Source organism: Macaca thibetana, chromosome 2 (genome assembly GCF_024542745.1).
Source record: "Macaca thibetana thibetana isolate TM-01 chromosome 2, ASM2454274v1, whole genome shotgun sequence".
NCBI lineage: Eukaryota > Metazoa > Chordata > Mammalia > Primates > Cercopithecidae > Macaca > Macaca thibetana.
In genome coordinates this window covers 171,065,393-171,082,176 of record NC_065579.1, presented here as the reverse complement: position 1 = coordinate 171,082,176, position 16,784 = coordinate 171,065,393, and positions in this window count along the sequence as shown.

Below are 16,784 nucleotides of genomic sequence, written 5' to 3'. Positions count from 1 at the left end.
TTGTAAACCTGGCATGCATTAGGTATTTGTACTAATGCTCTCCCTCCCTTTGCCCCCCACCCCCTGACACGGCCTGGTGTGTTTTGTTCCCCTCCCTGTGTTCATGTGTTCTCATTGTTCAACTCCTACTTATGAGTGAGAACATGTGCTGTTTGTTTTTTCTATTCCTGTGTTTGTTTGCTGAGGATGATGGCTTCCAGCTTCATCCTTGTCCCTGGAAAGGACATGATCTCATTCTTTTATATGGCTGCATAGTATTCCACGGTGTATATGTGGCACATTTTCTTTATCCAGTCTATCATTGATGGGCATTTAGGTTGGTTCCATGTCTTTGCTATTGTAAATAGTGCTGCAGTAAACAAATGTATGCATTTGTCTTTATAGCAGAATGATTTATACTCATTTGGGTATATAACCATAATGGGATTGCTGGGTCAAATGGTATTTGTGGTTCTAGATCCTTGAGGAATCCCCACACTGTCTTCCACAGTGGTTGAACTAATTTACATTCCTACCAACAGTGTAAAAGCGTTCCTATTTCTCCAAAGTCTTGCCAACATCTACTGTTTCCTGACTTTTTTAATAATCGCCATTCTGACTGGCATGAGATGAAATTTCATTGTAGTTTTGATTTGCATTTCTCTAACGATCAGTGATGTTGAGTTTTTTTTCACATGCCTGTTGGTCACATAAATGTCTTCTTTTGAGGAGTGTCTGTTCATATCTTTCGCCCACTTTTGATGGGGTTGTTTTTTTTCTTGTAAATTTGTTTAAGTTCCTTGTAGATTCCGGATATTACAACTTTGTCAGATGGGTGGATTGCAAACATTTTCTCCCATTCTGTAGGTTGCCTCTTCACTCTGATGATAGTTTCTATTGCTGTGCAGAAGGCAGAAGCTCTTCAGTTTAACTAGATCCCATTTGTCAATTTTGGCTTTTGTTGCAATTGCTTTTGGGATTTTCGTAATGAAATCTTTGTCCATGCATATGTCCTGAATGGTATTGCCTTGGTTTTCTTTTACGGTTTTAATCATTTGGGGTTTTACATTTAAATGTTTAGTATATCTTGAGCTAATTTTTGTATCAGGTGTAAGGAAGGAGTCCAGTTTCAGTTTTCTGCATATTGCTAGCCAGTTTGCCCAGCACAATTTATTAAATAGGGAATCCTTTCCCCATTGCTTATTTTGTTCCGTTTGTCGAAGGTCAGATGGTTGTAGAAATGTAGTGTTATTTCTGAGGTTTCTGTTCTTCTGTTCCATTGGCATATATATCTGTTTTGGTACCAGTACCGTGCAGTTTCAGTTACTGTAGTAATGTAGTACAGTTTGAAGTCAGGTAGCATGATGCCTCCAGCTTTGTTCTTTTTGCTTAGAATTGTCTTGGCTCTACAGGGTGTTCTTTGATTCCATGTGAAATTTAAATAATTGTTTTTTCTAATTCTATGAAAAATGTCAATAACATTTTAATGGGAATAGCATTGAATCTATAAATTATTTGGGGTACTATGTTCATTTTCATGATACTGATTCTTCCTATCAATGAGGATAACATGTCTGTCCATTTGTTTGTGTTCTCTGTTATTTCCTTGAGCAGTGGTTTGTGGTTCTCCTTCACATCCCTTGTTAGCTGTATTCCTAGATATTTTATTCCCTTTGTAGCAATTGTAAATGGGAATTCATTCATGATTTGGCTCTCTGCTTGTCTATTGTTGGTGTATAGGAATGGTTGTGATTTTTGCCTATCAATTTTATATCCTGAGATTTTGTTGAAGTTGCTTATCTGTTTAAGGAGTTTTTGGGCTGAGATGATAGGGTTTTCTAAATATAAAATTATGTCATCTGCAAACAAAGACAATTTGACTTCCTCTCTTCCTATTTGAATTCCTTCTCTTGCCTGATTGCCCTGACCAGAAATTCCAATACTGTGTTGAAAAGGAGTGGTGAGAGAGGGCATCCCTGTTTTGTGCCAGTTTTCAAAGGGAATGCTTCCAGCTTTTGCCCATTCAGTATAATATTGGCTGTGGGTTTTTCATAAATAACTCTTATTATTTTGAGATATGTTCCATCAGTACCTAGTTCATTGAACATTTTTAACACAAAGGAAAGCTGAATTTTCTCAAAGGCCTTTTCTGCATTTATTGAGATGATCAGGTGGTTTTTGTCTTTGGTTCTGTTTAAGTGATGGATTGCATTTATTGATTTGCGTATTTTGAACCAGCCTTGCATCCCAGGGATGAAGCCAGTTTGATCATGGTGGATAAGCTTTTTGATGTGCTTTTGGATTCAGTTTGCCAGTATTTTATTGAGGATTTTCACATCAATGTTCATCAGGCATAGTGGCCTGTAGTTTCCTTCTTTTGTTGTGTCTCTGTCAGGTTTTGCTATCAGGATGATGCTGGCCTCATTAAATGAGTTAGGGAGGAGTCCCTTCTTTTCAACTGCTTGGAATAGTTTCAGACAGAATGGCACCAGCTCCTCTCTGTACCTCTGGTTGAATTTGGCTGTGAATCTATCTGGTTCTGGGCTTTTTCTGGTTCGTAAGCTATTAATTGCTGCCTCAATATCAGAACATGTTGTTGGTCTATTCAGGGATTCAACCTCTTCCTGGTTTAGTCTTGGGAGGATGTATATGTCTAGGAACTTATCCATTTCTTCTAGATTGTCTATTTTATTTGTGTAGATGTGTTTTTAGTATTCTCTGGTGGCATGATTCTTATAGCAGTCACATGAATGCACCTCACAAACTTCCTACTACAAGGATCATAAATGACTACAAGCTTCAGGTACTGTACTTTGAAATCCACTGTAGTATTTTTGCCACTTGATTATTAAAATCTTCCTCTGCTGAGGTCACCCATTAATGAGCAATCATATGGGATGCAAATATCTTCATAGTTTTTGACTGCTCAGAGAGGTCCCTCCACATACCTCTACCCCAAATTTCTTTGTTACCACATTTCCAAACATGCTTTTCCAAGTCCCTGACCATCCAGCCAAACCATTGGCCACAGCCCATGAATCAGTATATAGTCACACATCTGGCCATTTCTCCTTCCATGCGAAGTGCACAATCAGGTGCATTGCTCAAAGTTCTGCCCACTGGGAAGATTTCCCTTCAGCGTTGTCCTTCAGAGATGTCCTAGAAAGGGGCTGTAGTGCTGCAGCTGTCCACTTCCGGGTGGTGTCTGCATATCGTGCAGAACCATCTGTGAACCAGGCCCTAGTCTTCTCTTCCTTTGTCAACTGATCATTGGGAACTCCCCATGAGGTCATCTATGCAGGCTTGAGGAGAAAAGTCATGTGTACAGGAGTGGAGATCATAGGCATTTGAGCCACTTCCACGTTTAAATTACTGTGCCTTCAGGACCTGCTCGAGCCTGATCATGTATATACCACTTTCATTTGATGATAGAATGCTGCTGTGCATGACTGGCTTTATGGCTAGATGGATCAGAAAGTACCTGGTTCATGATAGGCAGTTCAGGTTGCATGTTGACTTGATGACCCGTAGTCAAACGTTCAGTTTCCACCAAAGCCCAGTAACAGGCCAAGAGCCATCTCTCAAAAGGAGAGTAGTTATCTGCAAGAAGATGGCAAGGTCTTGCTCCAAAATGCTAGAGGCCTCCTCTATGATTCACCTATGGGGGCCTGCCAAAGACTCCACAGAGCATCCCTATCTGCCACTGACACCTCAAGCACCATTGGATGTGCTGGGCCCTATGGCCCAAATGGCAGAGCAGCTTGCACAGCAGCCTGGAGCTGTTGCAGAGCCTTCTACTGTTCTGAACCCCACTCAAAACTGGCAACCTTTCAGGTCATTTGATAAATTGGCTGGAGTAACATACCCAAATGAAGAACATGTTGCCTCCAAAATCCAAATATGTCCACTAGGCATAGTTCCTCTTTATTGGTTATAGGAGGACCCAAATGCAACAACTTATCCTTCACCTTAGAGGGAATATCTCAACAGGCTCCACCCCACTGGATCCCTAGAAATTTTACTGAGGTAGAAGCTTCCTGAATTTTAGTCAGATTTATTTCCCATCCTCTGGCATGCAAATGTCTCACTGATAAGTCCAGTGGGTTTTCTACTTCTTGTTCACTGGATCCAATCAGCATAATGTAATCAATGTAATGGACCAGTGTGATATCTTGCAGAAATGAAAAGTGATCAAGGTCTCTCCAAATAAGATTATGACACAAAGCTGGAGAGCTCATACACTCCTGAGGTAGAAAAGTAAGGGCATACTGCTGGCCTTGCCAGCTGAAGGCAAATTGCTTCTGGTGGGCCTTATGGACAGGAATAGAAAAAAAGGCATTTGTGAAGTCAATGGCTGCATACCAAGTGCCAGGCGATGTGTTAATTTGCTCAAGGAATGAAATCACATCTAGTACAGCAGGTGCAATTGTACTCACCACTTGGTTATGCGAACAATAACCCATTGTTATTCTCCAAGATCCATCTGTCTTCTGCACAGGCCAAATGGGAGAGTTGAACAGGGATACAGTCAGAATCACTACTTCTCCATCTTTCAAGTCCTTGATGGTGGTACTAATCTCCGCAATCCCTCCAAGGATGAAAAGTTGTTGTTGTTGTTGTTGTTATTGTTTTTGATTTATGATTTTTCTAGATAGAGAAAGCTCTAATGGCCTTTCCCACAGTAATAGCCCTCACCTGACCATCAGGTAGTCAGTGTGGTTGTTCTGCCAGCTGCTAAGTTTATCTATGCCAATTATGCATTCTGGAACTGGGGAAATGACCACAGGATGAGTCTGGGACCCACTGGACCCACTATAAGTCAGACCCAAGCTAAAACTTAGTCAATTACTTGACCTCCATAAGCCCCTACTTTAACTGGAGGATCACAATGATGTTTTGAGTCCCTTGAAATCAACATCAGCTCAGAGCCAGTGTCCAGTAGTCCCTGAAATCTCTGATCATTTCTCTTTCCTCAATGCAGTTACCCTGGTAAAAGGCTGGAGGTCTCATTGGTGAAGGATGGGAAAAAGATTCACTGGATAGATTGTTGGTAATGTAGTGGGGTCGTTCCTCAAGGGGACCTGGCCTTCCCTTCATTCAAGTAGTTCTGTTTCTGTAAACTGACTTGAGTCTGGAAATTGATTGAAGGGCTGTGAGTCTCTGTTTTTGTAATTCAAATTATTGTTTTGTCCATTTGACCTAGAAATTTTCTCCTTATACAAATTATGTAGGAAAACAGTAGGCTTCCTATCAATCATACTTCTAGGAGCATCATGATTAATTAGCCAATGTCAGAGCATTACATGAATCAGATGATTCTGATTGTCACTTTGCCTCTGCTGTCCATTATGGTAGCTATGCTCACCTTGACTTGGATGGTGGAGTGCTGTCACTTGGCCCCTGAAAACTCAGGATCCAATTATTCCCACTATATTTACATTTTGTAGTTGAGTGACTGTGGTTCCTACTGTTAGATCTGACACATAGAGAAAAGAAATCACAGGGTTCTTCAAAGATGCAGGTTCTGCCCTCACAAATCTATTTCACAAGACATTGGTCAATGGTATATCATCTGAACCCTGCCAGCTGGGACAAGTAGGACTAAAGTGACTAACCCATTCCACCATCCTAGTCTCCCTAAGCCTTTGGATCCCTTCCTTTACATTAAACAAAGGGAGATCAGGCATTTCCTGCTCACTCACATTGGGCCATCTTTTAATCCATATTTCAGCTAACCAAGCAAATAAACTATTCAAATCTTTTTTTCCCGACTCTCTGAGTCACAACATTAAATGCAGAGTTTCTACTTATTGTGCCCAGCTCAATACATTCAGCCTGATCTAACTTTATGTTCTTTCTCCCATTATCTCATACCTTTAATACCCATTCTCACATCTGTCCTCTAGAATTCTCTTTATATAAATTAGAGAAATCAAGCAGTTCTTTTTACACGTAATGCACCTCCTCATGGGTAACACTCAACCTCATTTCTAGGGGCCCACTGGGACTTTAGTCTAGTTATAGGTCTAGAAGCAAACAGAGGTTTTGGGGGTGGCTCCTGAGGAGAATCAACATTATTTTGCCTGACAACTGCTTCAGGGGAGTCCATCACTTTGCCTCAGGCAGCATAGGGTTTATCTACTCAGGCAAAGGTGAAAAGACTGGTGGCAACATGGATCAGGGAGGGAATGTTGCCACTACTGGGGATGGGAAAGCTGTTCTTCTGGCAAAAAAGGTTCATCAGAGTTTACAAACTCTGTGTCCGCAGCTTCATCAGGGTCCTCCCACACATCCCTGTTCCAAATTGCAGGTTCCCATTCTTTCCCAATCAATTCCCTCACTTTTACAGTAGACACCTGGCAAGGCTGTGCATGCACCTTTTGTTGCAGGTCAGTCACTCGAATGATAAAAGCTTGTGTCTGTTTTTCCACAATTTCTGCTCTTTGTCTACAGGAGATAAAACTCTCATTCAGGGCACTCTTAGCAGATTTGAGGCTCAGTATCTGCTTGCAAAGCCAGGAGACAGAATCCCTGAGTTCACCATTTATTTCATCACTTTGTCCCCTGTACTTAGGAGCAACCAACCAGTCTCATTATGTTCCTTGGTTCTCCACATATGGTCAAAGGTATTATGTATAGAGTAATGAAACTCCTTGCCTCTCATGAGTGGTGAATCAGTGGCAGACGCATTTATTTTGCATAACTCTCTAAACAGTTCAGGCCAAGGACTATCGGTGTTCTCTATACTATTGGAAGTAGAGTTCTTAACGTTTTTAGGCCTAATCATTTAAGCAACCAACTCCAGAAACCCCAAAACCAATGAAATAACTCTATCTTTAATATTCTGTTCCTCTAGAACCACTCCTGATACCAAAATCTGTATTAGTCAGGGTTCCATACAGGGGCAGAGCTAATAGGATAGATATGTAAAGGAGTTTATTAAGTATTAACTTACATGATAACAAGGACCCGCAATAGGCTGTCTGCAAGCTTGAGGAGCAAGGAAACCCAGTCTGAGTCTCAAAACTGAAGAACTTGGAGTCTGATATTTGAGAGCAGTAAGCATCCAGCACAAGAGAAATATGTAGGCTGGGAGAGTAGGCTAGTTTCGCCTTTTCATATGTTTTCACCTGCTTTATATTCGCTGGAAGCTGATTCGATTGTGCCCACCAGATTAAGGTGAGCCTGCCTTTCCCAGCCCACTGACTCAAATGTTAATTGCCTTTGGAAACACCCTCACAGAGACACCCAGGAACAATACTTAGCATCCTTGAATCCAATCAAGTTGACAGTATTAACCATCACAGGTGGTGAATGTAGGTGTTTTATTGAGTGGTGGAGGTGCCTCTCAGTAGGATGGATGGGGAACTGGAGTGGGAAGATAATCTTCCCCTTGGAGTCTGGCCATCCTGTGGCCGATCTCCTCTCCGACCATCCTCAGAAGGACTCCTTTCAATGTTCAGATGCTCCTTCTCTTTTCTCCTTCTCTCCTGTGCTATTCTGCTGCTTTTCTGCTCTTCTGTCCACTTAGTAGTTAGAGTTAATATTGTATTCTTGAAAAAAACTGGAAGTCTTGCAACCATTTATATCCATCTATTTCATCTACTATGTTCCTTTATGCTATGTTTGTCATCTGTATGACATCAGTGTACAATATATTTTGCATTAAACTATATATGTTGAAATAAGTTAAGAGAACATAAAAGCAATCTTTTTATATTTACTTCAATATTGATTCTGTCCCATTATTTTTCAGTCCATGAAAGTTTTAATTTATGCAGATATGCTTGCGATTTATTTTCTTGGTTTTGTTTTATCTGAACATGGATGGGTTTAATGTCTCCATTCAGTTTTCAGAAAACATTTATATTGGGATATAAATTACATAACACACAATTTACCCTTTTAAAGTGTACAATTTGTAGCTTTTTACATATTCACAAGGTTGTGCATCCACAATCAATATTTTCATCACCCCAAAAATAAACCCTCCATCCTATAGTCATCACCACCAAAGGTCCCTTCTTCCCTAGCCCTGCACAAGCACTTTTAATTTATTTATTGTGCTAAGAACATTTACAATGAGATGTAACCTCCTAACAAATGATTATGTGCCATTGTTAATTATAAGCACACCGTTGCATAGCATATCTCTAAAACTTACTAATTCGGTGTAACTGAAACCTTTTATAAGCATTGAACAGCAAGTCCCTGTCTGTTCTGGTCTCCCCACAGATCCCTGACAACAGCCAATGTCTACTCTCTGTTTCTATGAGTTTAACTGTTTTAGATACCTTATGTAAGTGAAATTATGACACCATTGATTTTTGATGAATAATTTACTGGATAAGAATTACACATTGACAGTTTTAAAAAAAATTTTTTTCTGAAAAGTTTAAGAATTTTTTACACTGTCTTGTGTTCCATAGTTTTTTTAGTATTTTTCCCTGCTTTAAGGATTTTTTCTTTATATTTCGTTTTCAACAATTTGACTATGAAGTGCCAAGAAGTGGTTTATTCAATTTACCCTCTTTGGAGTTCACTGAGCTTCCTGAATTACAGATTTATGGCTTTCCTTAAGTTTGGGGAAATTTCACTCACTTTTTCTTAAATATTTGTCTTGATCTATTATGTCTCTTCATCTATTCTGAGACTCCATAACTATATGTTAGACATTTTGATATTTCATCACAGAGCTCTAAGACTGTGTATATTTTTCAACCTTATTTCTCTGTATTAAATATTAAAGGGACGCGACTGATCTTAAAAGTTTATTGGCTGTTTCCCTCTATCATATCCATTCTACTGTAAAGCTCATCCAATTTTTTAAATGTTATATATTATTTTTCAGTTAAAATTTTTATTTTACAAAATACTGTGTAGTTTAGTTTTCTGGTGAGATTCTCTATCTTTTCATTCAATATGAGTGCATTTTCTTTGTCATCATTGAAGGTTGTAAAGTCCTCGTGTATTGACACCTCTGTATAGATTATTTCAGGGTTCTTCTCTGTTAATTATCTTTAATATTGAGAATGAGTCATAGTTTTCTGATTCTTTATATGTTGAGTAAATTGGAATTTTATCTTAAAATATTTGAATGTTTTGTTTTTGAAACTAAATTTTATTATCTCATTTCAAAGAGTAAAGCTGTGCTTGTTTTAGCAGGCAATTTATTTGGGTAGGCTCAAACAGTAAGCTCTGCCCCACCTGCAATAAGTTTATTTCTCCAGTTTCCTAGGCCATGAAGATAGTGAGCTTTTTGTTGAAGTTATTAACTATTCTATGTCATGCCACTACTGAGTACTGTTCTCCAGCAAAAGCACAAAGTATAGATCTGCTGCTCCCTTTCTTTAAATTTTAACTTATCTGTGGTATGTTTTGACAAGATTTGAATTCCCTAAAAAATCTGCTTACCTTTTCTTCTAAGTAGTTTTAAAAATATTATTTCTTTACTTTGTATTTTTTAAATTTCCATTTATCCATTATCTATGAATTTTGAGCTGTTAGGAACTTCCTTTCCTGTACCGCAAACAGAACTCTGATGTCTCTGTTTTTAATCATTTTGACTACTTAGATTTATGTTGAATAAAATTCAAAGTAAAATAATACTTCTGAAAATAAATTTTACATTTATAGAAGTATAAACATATCCTTGTGTAATAAACAACGTGTTTTCTGTTTTAGAGAGAGACGGGGTCTGCCTCTGTCACTGAGGCTGGGGTGACATGATCTCAGCTCACTGCAATCTGCACATCCCAGGCTCAAGCCAATCTCCCATCTCACTCTCCTGAGTAGGTGGGACTACAGGCATAGCCACCTTGCCAGGCTAATTTTTGTAGAGACAGGATTTTGCCATGTTGCCAAGGCTGGTCTCCAACTCCTGGGCTCAAACTATCTGCCCGCCTTGGCCTCACAAAGTGCTAGGGCTACAGGTGTGCACCACTGGGCCCAGCCAATGTCTTAAAATTGTAACAGCAAGCTTTATGTATGGTTATAGTAATGAATAGCACAGAAGTGTTAATACAGTTTAAAAGATCATAAGTGTTTTTTGTTTCATATTGCATGACTTTAGATTAGAAACAAAAAAATAAATTTCAACAAATGTTGAAGCTAAAAAAAGTTGTAGATAATGAATTTGAACATAAAAACTAGATTTTTGGGGAAAACAGACTCTTTAAAGTGGTCAGTTATTTTTAATTAAGGAATTCAGATCAATGGCACAGCATACTAAATTCAAAACTTAGAGGCATGAAGCCATAAATTCAAGAACAAAATCTGTAAGTATAAGAGATCTAGATCAGGCAAAATAAACTGCATAAAAATTAATAAATCCAATAGGCTTGGTGCTTTTATCAACATTTTATTCTTAAAATTAAAAAGAGTAAGTAGGATTTGAAATAACACCTTCTTTTTCCCTTGGCATCACTAAATATGTATTTTTCTAGAAAGCAGACGCAGACCTCTTTGATACTGTCCATTAGCTAAGATAAGGTAGTTCTAATACACTGCTTCTCCTGCTTGTGGAAATAGTGATATTCCAAGGAATATTCTGCTTTGACATCATAGTTCTCAAAAATATGTTTTTTAGCAAGCAAATAATAGAGTTTTGGAGCAGATTTTGTATTTAGTAACCTTTAGTAGTTTGGATTCAGCTACTATCAAGGTGATTAACTTTGGAAAACTCCTTGAATCAGTTTTGGAGCCTTAATACCACACTGGGAAATCTTTGATAATGTGGTGTGATGGAGTTTTGAGATGTCGCTTAACAAGGGAACATCTTGTACTTAACCTCTTTTGCCTTTCCTCTGATAGTTTGATTTTAATCCTCCACATTTCTGACAATTTCTACAAAAAATCCCGCAAATTCCCAAGCGGTCCTTTATAGTAGCACTTGGGCCTCAGTTTCCTCCCTCAGCAGTTGCAAGGAATATATGTTTATCGCTTTTCTTTCAAAAGTTCTGTGTCGTTATGTTTTAGGGGTGTCTTCGATAAAAAATGTATAGTTGTTAAACTTTAAAAATTTCAATCTGATTTTTATGACTTAATCAATTATTATAGAAATTAATCATAAGAAATTAATTATAGAAATTAATCAAAATTTCTATGACTTTATTTACAGTAACTGCTGATATTTTAAAATATATAATATTACATTATATTTTTCCTGCTTTGAGAGTTTTAAAAATGTTTCTCCTATTTTGTCTTTATTATATTGAATGAATTTTTCTCTATTTTTTCCCTACCTGTTTACTATGGTATATGTATTCTATTTTAATGGTTCACTTAAATATATAAAATTTTAACTTATGTAACAGAGTTAATATACAAATGTAATAAATGTATTTACTTACCCTCTGAACAACACAATAGTCATAAAATAACTTAATTTTGACCTCCATTTCAACTTTTGTATCGTATTTTCTACTATTTTAATTATATCTTCTTTCGAAACTTCTCCAGATAAAATCTTTATTATACTTACAATTAACTTTCTCAGGAAATATAATTTAATGTCTACCAAATTACAAAGCAATTTTGTTCCTTACCTATTGAATTCTGATCCAATTTTCTTTTCTGTGCCATGATGTAGTAGTTTTCTACAGCAAGTGATTTTAGTTTTAAGTCTTCATTTTTTTGCTTAAAGTACTTCGATTTTACCCTACATCCTGAATGTTATTTTAGGTGAGTACAGTTTTATGTTGACAATTATTTTTTCACCCAATTTGAAAAAATCTCCTGTAGTTCCTGTTGAAATGCTCTGTTTCCTACCTGTTTTAATTTGTAGTTAAGATTTTTCTCATGATGAAAAAATTATTTCTGTCTTTGACATTTTGTAATTAGATAATCCAATATTTAGATGTTGATTCAATTATTTTAAGCTTCATTATGATTGCTTTTCTAATATGTACCTTATAGCTAATGATTTTTTTTTGGCTGAGTCTAGTCTGACCACCTCTTAGTAGATTTCTTAGTATCGATGAGTATATATTTTATTTTTGGTATTATGTAGTTTTCTCACATCCTATTTACACCTTTTGTAGCATCTTGATGTATTTTTTAGTTTCTTTGTTAAATTCTTTAATTATGTTAGAATAATTACAATATTTTTCACATTGTCCTATCATTTTAATTCCTTAGGGTTTGTTATCCTCTAGTGTGTTGTTTTGCTGTATCATTATGCTTTTTATATTTTCTGTAGTGAGCTTATTTGGAACAAGAGAACATTTTTACAAAGATAAATTTGCCTATGGAAACTTATGCCTCCTAATTTATGGGAGAAATGTTATAATTAGGGTGGTACCATTTTTTTTTAACATTAACTCAATGGATTCTGTTTCCTACAACATATGTATAAGTATTAAAACAGATTTTTATAAATCGTGCTTGGGGTGTGTGTGTGTGTATGTATTAGAAGAAGCCCTTTTTTCCCAACTCAGCTCACAAAACAAAAACAAAAAACAACCAAAAAAAAACCCAAACACACACACGCGCGCACACACACACACACACATACACACACACACACACCGGCCTTATTCTTTTTCTTTTCAAGAGGCAGTAGATGTACCCCCTCTATTTCCCCGAATATGCATCCCTTGAAGGTATGGATTCCATATATTTTTCTGAATTTTATTTTGTCCTGATACAAAGGCTTAACTTCCTGTCTTTTTATGTGTTATTAAAAAGCAAAGATTTACTCTAAGACCTATGTGGGGACAAATAGACTTTCTTTATCCACATACCACCCAAACCACAATAACTATATTTCCTAATTTTCTAGTATGTTTTTGATTTCTGAGATCTTTGAATGTAATTTTTTTTTGTAATCCTACTTGAAATTTTAAAAATTATTTCATTTATGGGTAATTTCTATGTGTATTTAGTGCAGGGGTTACATGTTAACTCTGCCTGTAATGCTGTGAAAATGAGTCTCAATATGTGTATTTTAACTATAGCTCAGAATCTCTGTGTACTGATTTTTCTTCCAGCTGTGATTAAGATGCTCTTTTCCATTTTTTTAGAACGTAAACCATCTCTCATGTGCTCCTGATGCCACGTGTTTCTTATTCTCTACTGAATTCCTTTTTCCCTCACATGTTATCATTTCTTTTTTATTATCATAAAGAAATTGTAATATGAAATCCACCTTTTTAACCAATTGTATGAATGTGGTAAAATACTGTTAACTATATGCAGATTGTCGTACAGCAGATTTCTGTAGATATGTTACCTTGCATGGCTGAAGCAATATAAGCATTAAGTAGGAACTGCCCTCTTAACCCTCCCCTCAGAGCCTGGAAATCACCCTTCGACATTGTATTTATTTAGTTATTTGTCAAATAAAAATTCCTTGTATTTATAGTGTATAACATGATGTTTTCAAAATATGTATACATTTATGGAATGGCTAAGTTGAGCTAATTGACATGTGAATTAACTGATATATCATTTTTTTGTGGTGAGAACACAAAACCTACTCTGCATTTTAAAAAATACAACACATGGTTACTAATTATAGTCACAATGTTGTACAAGAAAATTTTAAAACTTATCCCTCTTCTTCCTCACTAAAATTTTATATTCTTTGACCACCATCTCACCCACTTGATCCCACCCCCAGCCCCTGGTGACCACCATTTTACCCTCTACTTGTATGAGTTCAACATTTTTAGATTCCACATACAAATGAAATCATGCAGTATTCAACTCTCTGTGCCTGGCTTGTTTCACTTACCATAATATCCTTCAGCTTTATTCATGTCGTCATAAATAACAAGATTTCCTTTGTTTTTAAAGCTGAATAATATTTTATTGTATGTGTATACCACATGATGTATATGTATACACATCATATATTGTATGTATATATCCATCATGTGCTGATGAACACCTAGGTTGATTACATACCTTGGCTATTGTGAATTATGTTACAATAAACATGGGAGTGCAGATATCTCTTTGACATACTAATTTCATTTTCTTTGAATATAACTGGCAGTGGAATTGCTGGATCATATGGTAGTTCTATTTTTGGATTTTTGAGGAATCTCCTCCATACTGTTTTCTCTAATGGCTGTATTATTATACATTCCCACCAACAATGTGCAGGAATTCATTTTTTCCCACATTCTGGCCAACACTTACCCTTAATCTTTCTGGTAATGGTCATTCTAATAAGGATGAGGTGGTAATCTCATTGTGGTTTTAATTTGCATTCCTCAGATGGTTGGTGATGTTCAGTAATTTTTAAATGTACATTTTGGCCATTTGTATGTTTTCTCTTGAGAAATGTCTATTCAGGTCATTGGCCAATTTTTAAACTGGGCTATCTGGTTCCTTGCTATTGAGTTGTTTGAGTTTCTTATATATTTTATATTTAACCCTTGAGGTGCATGGTTTGTAAACACTGTCCACCATTCTTTAGGTTGTCTCTTAATTCTGTTGATTGTTTTCTGGCTGTGCAGAAGCTTTTCAGTTTGAGGTAATATCATTTGTCTATTTTCACTTTTGTTACTAGTGGTTTTGGGAGTCTACTGAGTTCGTCTCTGGCCTAAAGTTAATGGAAAACTCTCATGCTAAAAGAAAATAAACCTTTCACTTTACCCATTTGTCTTTTTTATTCATCTTTCTCCAGTTCAAGCATAACTTTTTTTCCTTCAATTATGTGTAATAACTTATTTTAATTCCTGCTAGTATAAGCCAATGGGTTGCCTATTGAATAGTATAAGTTATACATATATACTTCATATTTAAACACATACATTGGATTACTGTACACACAGGCTATCTCTATTTTTGCCATTTGATTCAAAGCATATAGTTTCTCTTCCAGTTTCCAATTTCCTTGTAGAAGAGCACTGTGGTTTCCCTTTATTATTATTATTTTTTTAATCCTATTCAATAAGATGGTAGGTACTTAGAATAGGCTTGAAAATACTTTTAAATATTTGTAAATTAATCTACTCGGTGACTTAGTACTCAATTGTTTGAAAGAAGTAATTGCTTAAATGATAACTTGCTAGTGTCAAAGAATTTAGAGTCTCACACAAATTAATTTGCTATAGTTTGAATGTTTTTTTGAAGACTAGGCATTGAGATTGAAGATAATATGCTAATATCATCTACTAGTAATAATATAGGGAGGGCCCCAAATCACCATGACAAATTGGTGATGAAAAGATTCGTTTAAGTGATATACTTGAGTTTTACATGTGAGTACAAATATTATGTAGACCTAAAATACAGTTTATATGTGAATATAATGTATATGTGTGTATGTATGTGTGTATATATGTATACACACATATATTCACATATACACACACACATATATAGCTGTGTGCCACATACTGACATTTTGGTCAATGATGGACCACATATATGACAGTGGTCCCACAGGATCATAATGCAGCTGAAAAATTTCTGTTACCTAGTGATGTCTTAGCTGTCATAATGTCATAGTGCAACACTTTACTCACACGTCGTGGTAGTGGTGGCATAAACAGACCACCACATTTCCTGTCATGGACATAATACTTCATAATGCTAAAAGCAACTATGTTATTGGCTTGTGTATTCGCTGTACTATATTTATCATCATTAGTTTAGAATGTATTCCTTTTAAAGAAGTAAACTGTGCAACAAGCACAAGCAGGTCCTTCAGAAGGTATTTTCCAGAAGAAGGCATGTTTCTCACAGGAGATGGCAGCCCCATGCATGTGTTGCCCCTGATGACCTTCCAGTGGGACAAGATTGTAGAGGTGGAGGACAGGGATATTCATAATTATGGGTCTTAATTTTTAACAAAAAGTTTTACAAAGTAAACATAAAATAAAAAATAGAAAAATGTTCGTACAAAAAAGACATAAGGAAAGAACATATCTTTGTACAGATGTGCAATGTGTTTGTGTTTTAAACTATGTGTTATTACAAAAGAGTAAACATTTTATAAAACTAAAAAAATACATAAAATATTACAGTAAGTTGAGGTTAATTTATTATTGAAGGAAAAATATTTTAAAAAATAAATTTAGTGTAGCCTAAGTACCATTGTGTTTCAGTTGCCTACAGTATTCAGTAATGTAACATGCTGTATAGGTTTGTAGCCTATTCTACGTAGTCTAAGTGTGCAGCAGGCTATATCACCTGGATTTGTACAAATACACTCTATGATGTTCACACAATGATGAAGTAGCCTAACAATGTACTTTTCATATTGTATCCTCATTATAATGCAATACATGCACACACACACACACACACACACACACACACACACAAACACATCCCTCATCTTCAAAATACACTACAACTCTAAATTAACTTTCTGAACAATATTTTTCTACTAGGAACCAACTAATTAAAATTCCTTCAACCCACACTTCTGGCATAACTCATCTAATTTATAATGAAAACTAGATTAAAAGAAAAAAAGAAATATGTTGTAATAGAGAGAAAAAAGCGATTTACTAAATATGAGCAGTTTTCCCCCCATTTATATGTGTACAAGTATATCTTTTATTTATTCAGTATAAAAAACTATCGTCTTTTCTGGAGCTGTTTAGCAGATGAAACCCACACATTACTCCTCATCCTGTCAAGTGAGCTGTATTGTGAATTATCACATTAGAATATCTAAGATGTTCTGGAAAGAAGTACATTTTATTTATTTTCGCTCTTCCCAAATCCCTGATATCTTTATTTACCATTCTCTGCTTCCTGTAAGCAATATGGTTACTCCATTTTCAAAGTCACTGAACGAATTCCTGCAACTTGAAACCACAAGGATCGGAGAAAAAATAATC